This window comes from Phyllobates terribilis, unplaced genomic scaffold (genome assembly GCF_046119375.1).
Source record: "Phyllobates terribilis strain yellow unplaced genomic scaffold, ASM4611937v1 Scaffold_4__5_contigs__length_816908805, whole genome shotgun sequence".
NCBI lineage: Eukaryota > Metazoa > Chordata > Amphibia > Anura > Dendrobatidae > Phyllobates > Phyllobates terribilis.
The window spans coordinates 684,217,823-684,230,538 of NW_027362764.1; the positions used below are offsets into that span (position 1 = coordinate 684,217,823).

A 12,716-nucleotide genomic window follows, 5' to 3' on the forward strand; every position below is an offset into this window, starting at 1 on the left:
GGGACTTGTTGTATTAGTCCATCTATACTGACCTCCATCAGGTTGCAAATTGAATATAATTTTTTTCTGCATCTAACCCAGCCAATAGTTTTGGCCTAATACCACAGTTTGGCCACTCAGCTCTGCTCGGTTACCATCCATTGTTTTTTTGTGCAAACAACTCCAGAGTTGTGAATTAGTTAACCACCAAAATGAGTGGAAAAAGGCCTGCTGCTGGTGGAAAGGGGAATAGGCGTGTTGGGAAGGGGAAAAAAGGTTGTGTCCGTGGGGTAGGTGTTAAAGCAACAGTAACATCTGCAGAAGAAAGACCATCTTCCAGCCAAACTAAAATGTCTACTTCTTTTAGCGGACAATGTGATAAGATCCCTTTCTTACGGCCACGCCAATCGCTACAAATTCCAGATGAGGCACAAAAACAGCAGGTGCTTCAACGGATATCAAGTGCTCCTTTAAGTGGGCTCTCCTCCACATCAACTTCAACATCACAAATACTCCAGTCCTCAAAGGTGTCACCCAAATCGCACTTGCTTCCTCACAGCTCCCAAATCTCCAGCTGCCCGTCTGAGTATGAGGTAGAACAGATGGTTGAGTCTGCAGAGCTGTTTACTCATACTATAGCCTGGGAATCAGAGGTCGACTCCAGCGCTTCTGTGAATCCAGACGAGGAAATGATCTGCACTGATGCCCAGAATCTTTATGAGTCGGATCCAGGACCAGACGCAGAAGGTTCTGACCATAATGTAGACCCTCATTCCCAAACTGTAACTCCTGTTGGTGGAGACAATGAGGAAGACGATGATAAGACTCAAATACCTGATTGGAGCGACAACTTTAGTTTTTTGTCAGGGCAGGAACAGGTTGGCTCTGAGGACGACGGGTGTGATAACGCACAGGGTGATGATGATGAGGTTGGAGATCCCACTTACTGTCAACCCACAGTCAGCCAAGAGATGAGGTCAGCAGAGGAGGTGGAGGAAGATGCTAGTGACGACGAGGTCAGGTTGCGCCTTCCTGGACAGAGACATAGTACTGGAAGCACGTCAACAACTGCATACTCAAACACAACTCTGCCTCTCACCACAAGTCGTGGTGGCTCTTCAGGTCGCATGGGTGCTAAGCCTTGCATAGCCTGGGCATTTTTTCAGATCGATAAAGATGACCCAACTCGTGTTATCTGTAACATTTGTCAGCAAAAGCTAAGTAGAGGCCAAAAAATACATAGTTTGAGTACTTCATGCATGAACCGGCACATGGACATGAAGCATAAGTTGCAGTGGGAAGCTCAGTGTGCTACAATCCGGCCTAGCCGGCCGGGCCAACCACCGTCTGCCATATCTTGTGCATCCTCGGCCTCTTCATCCTCTGTGACTGGGGGGACAGCAGTCACACCTGTTTTGGGGCGCAGACCTGCCACCTCTTTACCCGCAACAGCCAGCGTGATTGGCAGGTCATCATTTTCTTTGGAGGTGGTAACACCAGCTGGTGTTGAGCACTGTCCGACATCGATAGCACTACCTTTGGATCAAGGCAACCTAACATGTCTGCCTGCATCTTCCTCACAGACCGGCAGTTTGCCGGGGACACCCTTATCAACCCCGTCTAAGCACAATAGCCAGCCCTCGGTCCCTCAGATGTGGACAAGTAAAAGATCATTTCCTCCTAGCCATGAGAAAGCTAAGAGGTTGAATTTCACCATCTGCAAGCTCTTGGCTACAGAAATGCTGCCTTTCCGCCTGGTGGACACAGAGGATTTTCGAGACCTTATGTCCGTCGCAGTGCCCCAGTACCAGATGCCCAGTCGGCACTACTTCTCAAGGAAAGGTGTGCCTGCGCTCCACCAGCATGTCGCACACAACATCACCGCTTCTTTGAGAAACTCTGTGTGTGACAGGGTGCATTTCACCACAGACACTTGGACGAGTAGGCATGGACAGGGGCGTTACATGTCGCTGACTGGGCACTGGGTAACTATGGTGACAGCAGGACAAGGGGCTGCTGTCCAAGTCTTGCCGTCCCCACGAGTTGTGCGTCAATCCTCTTTATGTCAAAGTTCCTCCACTGCTTCTGCCTCCTCAACCTCCTCTCGGTCTTCCACCTGCACCCAAAGCCTGTCTGGTCATGCCACAAGCTTTCTAACTGCGCAGAAGGGATTCTGCACACATCCTTACTATGCTGGCAGTAGGGCTCAACGTCATCAGGCGGTTTTTACTTTGAAATGTCTGGGAAATGTGAGTCACACAGCTGAGGAGTTGTGGTCAGCTCTGGAGAACCAATTTCATGAATGGCTGACTCCACTGGACCTGAAACCAGGGAAGGCCGTGTGCGACAATGCTGCAAACCTGGGTGCGGCCCATCGCCGGGGCAATGTCACACACGTGCCTTGTATGGCTCACGTGTTGAACCTGGTTGTCCAGCAATTTTTAGCCCACTATCCCAGACTAGATGGCCTTCTGCAGAGGGCACGGTCGCTGTGTGCTCACTTCCGCCGTTCGCATCCCGCAGCTCAGCGACTTACATCTCTACAGAAGTCGTTGGGCCTGCCACTTCACCGGCTAAAATGCGATGTGCCTACCCGGTGGAATTCAACTCTGCACATGTTGCAGCGACTGTGGCAGCACCGACAAGCCCTAGTGCAATACGTTCTGACGTATAGCCTGGGCCAACGAGATCCAGAGGTGGGGCAAATCACGCTGGAGGAGTGGTCTCAGATCAGGGACCTATGCACCCTTCTGCACAGTTTTGAAATGGCGACGAAGATGTTTAGTGCTGATGATGCCATTATCAGCATGACTATTCCGGTGATTTACATGCTGGAGCACATGTTAAACAGAATTCGGAGTCAGGTGGTGGCACAAGAGGAGGTGGAGGAAGTAGAGGAGGAGGAGTTGTATGCGGAAGGGCTAACATCTGCAAGGTCCAGACGGTCGGCAGCACCAAGGTGGCAGGCATGTGAGGGTGGGGGAGATGGTTTTACCAGGGCGCATGGTAGCAGCCAAACTAGTGAGGAAGGTGCAGGAGCCCAGGAAGAAGTGGAGGACGAACTGATGGAAGACTCATCAGATGAGGGAGACCTTGATCACATTTCTGTTGTGCGAGGTTGGGGGGAGAGGACAGAGGAAGGAAGCATGATTGTTACCTCGCCACCAACACAACAGGGACTTGGTGCTCCTGGATGCGCAACACACATGAGTGCCTTCTTGCTGCACTACCTGCAACATGACCCTCGAATTGTGAGAATTAGAAATAATCCTGACTACTGGGTTGCCACACTGTTAGATCCCCGGTACAAAAGTAAATTTGCCGAAATTATTCCTGCCATAGAAAGGGATGCACGCATGCAGGAGTATCAGCAGAGACTGTTGCAGAATCTTACATGTGCTTTTCCACAAAACACCAGTGGTGCACGTAGTGAATCTCACAGTTCCAACTTGCCAACCGTGGGACCGTCAAGTGTTCAGCACTCAAACCGTAACAGAACCACAGTATCTGCTGGTAACATCAATTTTGCGGAATCATTTCACCACTTTTTTAGCCCATCCTTTGCAAGGCCACAGGAGACAAGAAGTCTGACACATAGTCAACGCCTAGAGACGATGGTACAGGAGTATCTCCAAGTAAACATTGAAGCCACGACTGTGTCACTGGACCCTTGCTCTTTTTGGGCTTCCAATCTGGATAAATGGCCGGAGCTAGCCACTTACGCCTTGGAGATCTTGTCATGCCCCGCAGCCAGCATTCTGTCTGAACGTGTGTTCAGCGCTGCTGGTGGTGTGCTGACAGATAAGCGCACGCGGCTCTCCACTGATAATGTAGACAGACTCACGTTCATAAAGATGAACAAATCATGGATCCGAAACGACTTTTCTACCCCTGTGTCATCCTGGGGAGAGTAAAAGCTTGATGATTGGTTAAAATCACCCTACCAACCGTTTTAAGCTTTCAAATTACTAATCATGTTTATCTGTATCTTGACTGGAAAATAATTTGGGCTTTGTAGCAGTGTGCAGCACTGATCCTATTAGGCCATCTATAATAAGCTCCACCAGATTTAAAATTAAAAATAATTTTTAGCTGCATCTAGCCCGGAAAATAATTTTGGGGCTCCGAGATGCGCAAGACACATAAGTGCCTTCTTGCTGCACTACCTGCAGCATGACCCTCATATTGTCAGAATTCGAAGTAATCATAACTACTGGGTTGCCACACTCTTAGATCCCCCAAACTTTTCGATCAACCTTTTCATTTTAATAAAGACCAAAAAAATGGTCATTTTTGAAATTATAAGCATTAGCAGGTTGTTAGAAACTGAAATCAAACAGTTTTCAACTCAAAACTTTATTCTAGGTGATGTTACATTTTCACATAGGACCCCTTGTTCGAAAGGAGCTTCTGAACTCTCTCGTCCATTGAATTTGTCAGGTTTTGGATGGTTTCTGCTTCAATTGTTTTGCATGAGGACAGAATACCCTCCCAGAGCTGTTGCTTAGATGTGAACTGCCTCCCGCCATCATAGACACTCCTTTTAATGATGCTCCAAAGGTTCTGAATGGGGTAGAGGTCAGGGGAGCATGGGGGTCACACCATAAGTTTGTCCCCTTTTATGCCCATATCAGCCAGAGATGCAGATGTTTTATGTGCAGCATGAGATGGTGCATTATCATGCAGAAAAATGATCTTGCTGTGAAATACACGGTTCTTCTTCTTGAACCATGGCAGGAAGTGCTGTTTGAGAAAATCCACATACATTATGGAGTTCATCTTTAGCGCCTTCAGGGATCCTAAAGGGGCCGACAATCTCTCTCCCCATGATTCCAGCCCAAAACATTACTCCACCTCCTCCTTGTTGGCGCTGTAGCCGTGTTTGCGTGGGGTGTCCATCAACCAGCCATCCTCCACTCCATCCATCTGGACCATCGAGCGCTGCACGGCACTCATCCGTGAACAAAACAGTTTTGAAATCAGTCTTCATGTAATGTTTGGCCCACTGGAGCCGTTTCTGCTTGTGTGAAGTGGATAGAGGAGGTCAACAGGATGGCGTATGCACAGCTGCAAACCTCTGAAGGACCCTGCATCTTGTTGTTCGGGGGACGTTGGAGGCACAAGCAGCTTCAAAAACTTGTCTGCTGCTATGACAAGGCTTTTTTGCCGCTGCTCTTTCAACCTGACGTAATTGCCTGTAGGAAAGAGTCCTCAATTTGCCCTTATCAGCACGCACACGTGTGTACTGTGAATCAGCTACATACTTCTTGATTGCCAAGACACTTCATCCTGATCATCGCACAATGTTGATTGTAGTCATGCCTTGACCTAAACACTCCACAATTTGTTGCTTCTCAGCAGCCGACACATCCTTTTTCTTTCCCATTTTGGCAGAAAATGTAGGCTGCTTAATAATGTGAGAGAGCCTTCTTAAGTAGTCTTGCCTTTCATTGGACACACCTGCCAAACTAATTAGCACAGGTGTCTGCAATTGCTTACAGTGATATAAAGAGCCCTGACACACATCACCATCAATGAGTTTAACTGACAAACAAACAAATTCTTCCCTTATCACTCCTAAACACTTTTTGCATAATAATTTGGAACGCAGTGTACATGTGCTTTTCCACAAAACACCAGTGGTTCACGTAGTGAATCTTACAGTTCTAACTTGCCAACCGTGGTCTGTATGGAATTGTTCAATAAAGGGCCCAAAATTAAGATAACATAGATGGGAGAGGTCTCTATGAATAGGAATTCCTAAGTATTTGATACCCTGTGAGGGCCAGGCAAAGGGAAAGTTGGACTGGATGGAATCCTATATGGATTTGGGGAGGGAGACATCGAGAGCCTCAGACTTCGCTGCATTGATTATAAAATTTTACCATGTAACAAAGTGATCTATTTCAGCCATAACAGCAGGGATGGATATATGTGATTGAGTGATATATACTAGGACATCATCAGCAAATAGAGAGCACTTGTACTCGGTGCCTCCCACCTCAATCCACCTAATATTGGGGTTATGGCGAATTGATGAGAGCAGGTGCTCCGTCACTAGGATGTATAAGAGAGGGGACAGAGGACATCCCTGCCTTGTCCCATTGGTGATTGTGAAAGGTGATGAAAATGTTCTGACGCACCCTCTGGGCCTTGGGACACCCGGAGCCGGACCCTTTTTGGTGGATGCTGGTGGTTGTAGTCTTCGTGGCGGCGACCCGGTTCCGTGGCTCAGGGCGGTCAAACCAGTGGTGGAACTATTTATGTGGTTTTGATGTTTAAATGTCCGACTACGCCACTCGTGGATTGCGGTCAGAGTGAACCGCCGCTACAGGGCAGACCGCTGTGGCTGGTGTTGTGGGTGCAGAAGAGCGTAGCATAACTCCCCACGGGAGGAGTATAGCCTCAGGGCAGTGTATGCGGAGGATGGGGGTGATGGTGCAGGGCAGCAGCAGTAACGACACGGAGTCAGTGATGCAGTTCAGGGCCTTTACTCACAGTTCTTATTATCCAGACCACGTCTGCAGGTAACGGCTGCCCACGTCGTACTGTGCTCACCAGGTGAGGGGCTCAGACAACTCCCAGATAACTTTGGAGCACTTCACAGGACCCCCTTTGTGTGTCCTTTGTCTGGCCTTTCTTACCAACACTTCTGTCCGGCGGCCTCGGGCCTCCTCTTGGTAAACTTGGCGCCAGTTTCCCTGACCCTATGTGGTGCCTTCCTAGCAGGTGTAGCGAGGGGCTGCGCCACATAAAATGTCAGAGCCTCCGGTTTCTAGCTGAGGGTCGTTTTCTGCCTCCACTAGTTCGGGGACCGGTCTCCCCCTTTGGCCTGACCCCTCCACGCAGGTGGATTCGGGCGTGCGGTGGCGACTCGCCCGTCCGCACCCCTGGGATCCCTTCATTCCTCGTTCCTGGAGCCTTCTCCGCTCGTCTTCCTTCCTTCTCCCTCTTCCAGGCCTGGGCCTCTGTTACTAGGCCCGCCTCCGGAGCAGAGCTCATGCAGAGCCCCTGCTCCCTGCCACTTCTGCTCAGACTTCTCTGCACTGAACTAAGATGGTGCCCACCTTTTATACTCCCTTCTCAATGAACCCAGGAACTGCTTCCTCCCTGCTCCTGCACTACAGGGTTCCCCTTCCTCAGTGTTCCCTCCCCCCACTCCAGCCAGGGACAGGAACTGTCGTGCCCATCTCAGGGGCATATTGGTCGCCCTGCCCCACGGCAATGTGGTGTAATGCATGCAGGTGTCGGGTCCTGATCCACACTCCATCCTTACCTGAGAGTGAGATATCACACTTCTGGGTGAGGTGCAATACGTCTGTAGCAACCGAGCCCTCAGGGTGCTACAGTTCCATTTATCTTCAGCCTAGGTGACGTATTGCGATACAGGGCCGTGATTTTGGCTATAAAAGGGTCCCCTAGACCCCTACCCCAAGCTTTCTAAGAGAATCATATATGGCGTGCCAGGAGACTCTATGGAATGCTTTCTCAGCATCCAACGAGAGTATCTAATTACAAATTTTTAACTGCATCTAGCCCAGGAAATACTTTGTGCCTAGTAGCAGTGTCTGCTAGTCAGCGGATTATCCCAGATGTTAAGCAAGCTACACCACCTGTAGTTTAGACACTTAATTTTTTCAAAGGAAATGCTTCGGGACCATGGGATACTTAGTGAAGAGCATCAGGAGGCACCCCAAGGCATAGGGGCTGGGACTGGCAGTAGGATGCCTTGCGGTGGACAGCCGAGCTCGATCCTTATAAAAGCTTTTTAACTGCAGCAGCTTTAGTGGACGCTACTGGAGCTGGAATTACCGCGGCTGCTGGCATGAGACTTGCCCTCCAATAGATCCTTGTAAATGGATTTAAAGTGTATTCATTCAAATTAGAGAGACAATTTAAATTAAAAAGCTTAGAGCTGCCTCCACCACAGGGGGGCTCGCTCGACCCACCAGCGGACAGGCACCAGTATTGGGAGAGGGGGGCTGGCCGTCAGGGTTCACTGCGGCTCTGGCACAAACCCGGCGACACGGAGGTGGCACGGGCAGGAGCGGACTGGCCGTGTCGGCTTCTCACTTTTTGGATTTTAGAAGGGCATGACATGCCTATATCTATGTCTCCCCCTCCTTTTACTCCTCCACCTCTTTTATTTTCGCATGACTATATGTACTTGTCACTTTTCCATGTGTTAGTTATGTCTTCTGAGCAGTTTGTCAGCTTTTGGACACCTTTGAAGGTGTTTTCTATGTGTTTCTATGTGTTTTTGTTTGCCTGCCATTGGTTTTAACGGTGTTCGAAGGTGTTCGACGAACAGTTCGACGAACAGTTCGGCGAACACATGGGTGTTCGACGAACCGAACCGAACTCGAACACTACGGGGGTGGCTCAACACTAATCAGAAGGATGCTGGTATTTTGCAGAGATGAAATAGCGCAAGAGAGAAAGCAAATGAAAAAAAGAAAAAAGAATGAATGTGTGCACTTGTGAAAGGGAATGGAAAAAAGGCACAGAAGAGAGTGACCCCTGCTGGTGGAAGGAAAGAAAAGGCAAAAGCCTACAGCACCTGGTATTCCTAGGCAGTCTCCCATCCAAGTACTAACCAGGCCCAACCCTGCTTAGCTTCTGAGATCAGACAAGATCAGGGGTGTTCAGGGTGGTGTGGCCGTAGGCAGAGACCAGCCTCTCACTTGCTGCTTTTATACTTTGAAGTCTGGCTGCCGGCTGCCCCTTCCAGTGCTCAGCAAGACAAGGTCCTTTTGTGCTTTCCCTTCTCTTCAATTTTTTTGCTGGCTTCCTTAAAAGGTCTTGTAGACACAACGCCCCACTCAGAGCCGCTGAGCTCACTGATCGGCTGCAGCGCTGTCGACGGAACGTCAGCTTCACGGTCAATGCCACAGGCCGGGAGCAGAGGCAAAACTCACCGGTAGACCCGGGTAGGGTGAGTAGAGAGTGGTTAGTTGCTTTCTAATAGCCTGCAGCCTGGGATTAACTTTTAATGAAAGGGAACAATCCCTTTGACTGTCTGCAGCGCGCCACACCTAGGAAGCGCACTCTCACACACAAGCCAGCATGCACACGTGCTCGCACGTGACAACACCCCCTATCTGCCTCTACAACCTATCCGTCACCATGCGTCAGACTCTCCTGCCTGTTTTATGATTTCAGGGCCCTAGCAGGAATCACCCCCCCCTCCCCAATTCCTTCCGCACCTTCCTTGCACTGAGGTTAGCTCTTTGTCAGCCGTCTGGCTTGGTTACACAAGCTTCTTTGCAGAGAAACATGTTACTTCTGCTGGCCCTCGCTAGGCGGCCGGCATCCAAAACCTTCCCTGGGCACCTGCTGAAAGCCTGGCCCCTTCACGGCCCCGGGTGCTTTTAACGCCATCATTTCCACACGGCGAGCTGCGGAGTCAATAAGCACTCCTAGCCGTGGCAAGGAGCTCGGTGTCAGACCTGCGTGGTAGCGTACTTAGCTGCCAACTGGCTCAGAGGCCTTGGGGCTTTCATTATCTAAGTTACTTAAAGTCGGTGTCAGGCAAGGCGCCGTTCCATGCTAGCCGAGCTGGGCAGTAGGGCAAAACGTCAGCAAAATGGTCTACAGCACCTGGTGTTCCCAGGAGGTCTCCCATCCAAGTACTGTCCGAGCCCGGCCCTGCTTTGCTTCCAATTTTAGACGAGATCGGGCGTATCCAAGGTGGTATGGCCAGTAGACGCTGCTCAATCCATCGCCCGGCCAGCCTTTCTCAGGATCGCTTGGTGGCGAGCAATCTGGCCGTGACGGGGCGGGCTCCGAAGGGTCCATGCAAAGGCTGTGCCGTCCCTACAGGTGTTGTTTGTTTAGCAGTGATTCACCCGCCGCATCAGGTGTCTTCAAAAATGTCTCGGCGCAGGGTCTCCTGCAGGCTAAACCCTTCATTGCGGTAATGTGACAGAAAGAGCAAGCTGGACCCGTAACTTGGGGGCGGAGCGAGACGTCCAGGGGTGAATGAAGGAAGAGGGTGAGATGGTTGCCAGTGACTTTGAGCTGCTCTTCAGGGGGGAGGGTCGTGTTGCCTGCAAAGGTCTTCTGCTTGGGGTTACCGGTTGTTGCCACCAACCACACGGGAGACGCTGGTCCTGGTGAAAAGGAGCCTAGTATTAAAAGTAAAGAAGCAACAATGCTGGAGGCCCACGGTGATCAGAAGGATGCTGGTATTTTGCAGAGATGAAATAGCGCAAGAGAGAAAGCAAATGAAAAAAAGAAAAGAGAATGAATGTGTGCACTTGTGAAAGGGAATGGAAAAAAGGCATAGAAGAGAGTGCCCCTTGCTGGTGGAAGGAAGGAAAAAGCAAAAGCCTACAGCACCTGGTATTCCCAAGCGGTCTCCCATCCAAGTACTAACCAGGCCTGACGCTGCTTAGCTTCCCAGATTAGATGAGATTGGGCGTGTTCAAGGTGGTGTGGTCGTAGGAAGAGACAAGCCTCTCTCTTGCTGCTTTTCTACTTTGAAGTCTGGCTGCCGGCTGCCGTTTCCAGTGCTCAGCAAGACCAGGTCCTTTTGTGCTTTCCCTTCTCTTCAATTTTTTTGCTGGCTTCCTTAAAAGGTCGTGTAGACACAACGCCCCACTCAGAGCCGCTGAGCTCACTGATCGGGTGCAGCGCTGTTGACGGAACGTCGGCTTCACGGCCAATGCCACAGGCCGGGAGCAGAGGCGAGACTCACCGGTAGACCCGGGTAGGGTGAGAAGAGCGCGGTTAGTTGCTTTCTAATAGCCTGCAGCCGGGGATTAACTTTTAATAAAAGGGAACAATCCCTTTGACTGTCTGCAGCGCGCCACACCTAGGAAGCGCACTCTCACACACAAGCCAGCATGCACACGTGCTCGCACGTGACAACACCCCCTATCTGCCCCTACAACCTCTCCGTCACCATGCGTCAGACTCTCCTGCCTGTTTTATGATTTCAGGGACCTAGCAGGAATCACCCCCCCCTCCCCAATTCCTTCTGCACCTTCCTTGCCTTCCTTGCACTGAGGTTAGCTCTTTGTCAGCCGTCTGGCTTGGTTACACAAGCTTCTTTGCAGAGAAACATGTTACTTCTGCTGGCCCTCGCTAGGCGGCCGGCATCCAAAACCTTCCCTGGGCACCTGCTGAAAGCCTGGCCCCTTCACGGCCCTGGGTGCTTTTAACGCCATGATTTCCACACGGCGAGCTGCGGAGTCAATAAGCACTCCTAGCCGTGGCAAGGAGCTCAGAGTCAGGTCTGCGTGAAGGCGGCAGGGTAGCGTATTTAGCTGCCAACTGGCTCAGAGGCCTTGGGGCTTCCATCATCTAAGTTACTTAAGGTCGGTGTCCGGCAATGCGCCGTTCTATGCTAGCCGAGCTGGGCAGTAGGGCAAAACGTCATCAAAATGGTCTACAGCATACGGTGTTCCCAGGAGTTCTCCCATCCAAGTACTGTCTGAGCCCAGCCCTGCTTTGCTTCCGAGATCAGATGAGATCAGGCGTGTCCAGGGTGGTGTGGCCGTAGGCAGAGACAAGCTTCTCACTTGCTGCTTTTCTACTTTGACGTCTGGCTGCCGGCTGCCCTTTCCAGTGCTCAGCAAGACCAGGTCCTTTTGTGCTTTCCCTTGTCTTCAATTTTTTTGCTGGCTTCCTTAAAAGGTTTTGTAGACAGAAGGCCCCACTCAGAGCCGCTGAGCTCACTGATCGGCTGCAGCGCTGTCGAAGGAACGTCAGCTTCACGGCCAATGCCACAGGCCGGGAGCAGAGGCGAGACTCACCGGTAGACCCGGGTAGGGTGAGTAGAGCGCGGTTAGTTGCTTTCTAATAGCCTGCAGCCGGGGATTAACTTTTAATGAAAGGGAACAATCCCTTTGACTGTCTGCAGCGCGTCCCACACCTAGGAAGCGCACTCTCACACACAAGCCAACATGCACACGTGCTCGCACGTGACAACACCCCCTATCTGCCCCTACAACCTCTACGTCACCATGCGTCAGACTCTCCTGCCTGTTTTGTGATTTCAGGGCCCTAGCAGGAAATACCCCCCCCTCCCCAATTCTTTCCGCACCTTCCTTGTACTGAGGTTAACGCTTTGTCAGTCGTATGGCTTGGTTACACAAGCTTCTTTGCAGAGAAACATGTTACTTCTGCTGGCCCTCGCTAGGCGGCCGGAATCCAAAACCTTCCCTGGGCACCTGCTGAAAGCCTGGCCCCTTCACGGCCCCGAGTGCTTTTAACGCCATCATTTCCACACGGCGAGCTGCGGAGTCAATAAGCACTCCTAGCCGTGGCAAGGAGCTCGGTGTCAGACCTGCGTGAAGGGTGGCGGGGTTGCGTACTTAGCTGCCAACTTTCTCAGAGGCCTTGGTGCTTCCATCATCTAAGTTACTTAAGGTCGGTGTCCGGCACGGCGCCGTTACATGCTAGCCGAGCTGGGCAGTAGGGCAAAACGTCATCAAAATGGTTTACAGCACCCCGTGTTCCCAGGAGGTCTCCCATCCAATTACTGTCCGAGCCCAGCCCTGCTTTGCGTCCGAGATCAGACGAGATCGAGCGTATCCAAGGTGGTATGGCCAGTAGACGCTGCTCGATCCATCGCCCGGCCAGCCTTTCTCAGGATCGCTTGGTGGCGAGCAATCTGGCCGTGATGAGGCGGGCTCCGAAGGGTCCATGCAAAGGCTGTGCCGTCCCTACAGGTGTGGTTTGTTTAGCAGTGATTTACCCGCCGCATCAGGTGTCTTCAAAAATGGCTCGGC

The 12,716-nt window shown here is 51.1% G+C and overlaps 1 non-coding gene and 4 pseudogenes across 1 annotated transcript; all 5 read right to left on the reverse strand.

Annotated features, from left to right (window-relative positions):
- Positions 1-8,527: 8,527 nt before the first annotated feature.
- On the reverse strand, positions 8,528-8,646 carry LOC141266474 (5S ribosomal RNA). Its single transcript, XR_012320512.1, has one exon. It is a non-coding gene; the product is annotated as a 5S ribosomal RNA (ribosomal RNA).
- Positions 8,647-9,567: 921 nt separating this feature from the next.
- Positions 9,568-9,687, reverse strand: LOC141268583 (5S ribosomal RNA; annotated as a pseudogene).
- A 621-nt stretch (positions 9,688-10,308) lies between these two features.
- On the reverse strand, positions 10,309-10,427 carry LOC141269231 (5S ribosomal RNA; annotated as a pseudogene).
- Positions 10,428-11,368: 941 nt separating this feature from the next.
- On the reverse strand, positions 11,369-11,487 carry LOC141269338 (5S ribosomal RNA; annotated as a pseudogene).
- A 935-nt stretch (positions 11,488-12,422) lies between these two features.
- Positions 12,423-12,542, reverse strand: LOC141269727 (5S ribosomal RNA; annotated as a pseudogene).
- Between the last annotated feature and the right edge of the window lie 174 nt (positions 12,543-12,716).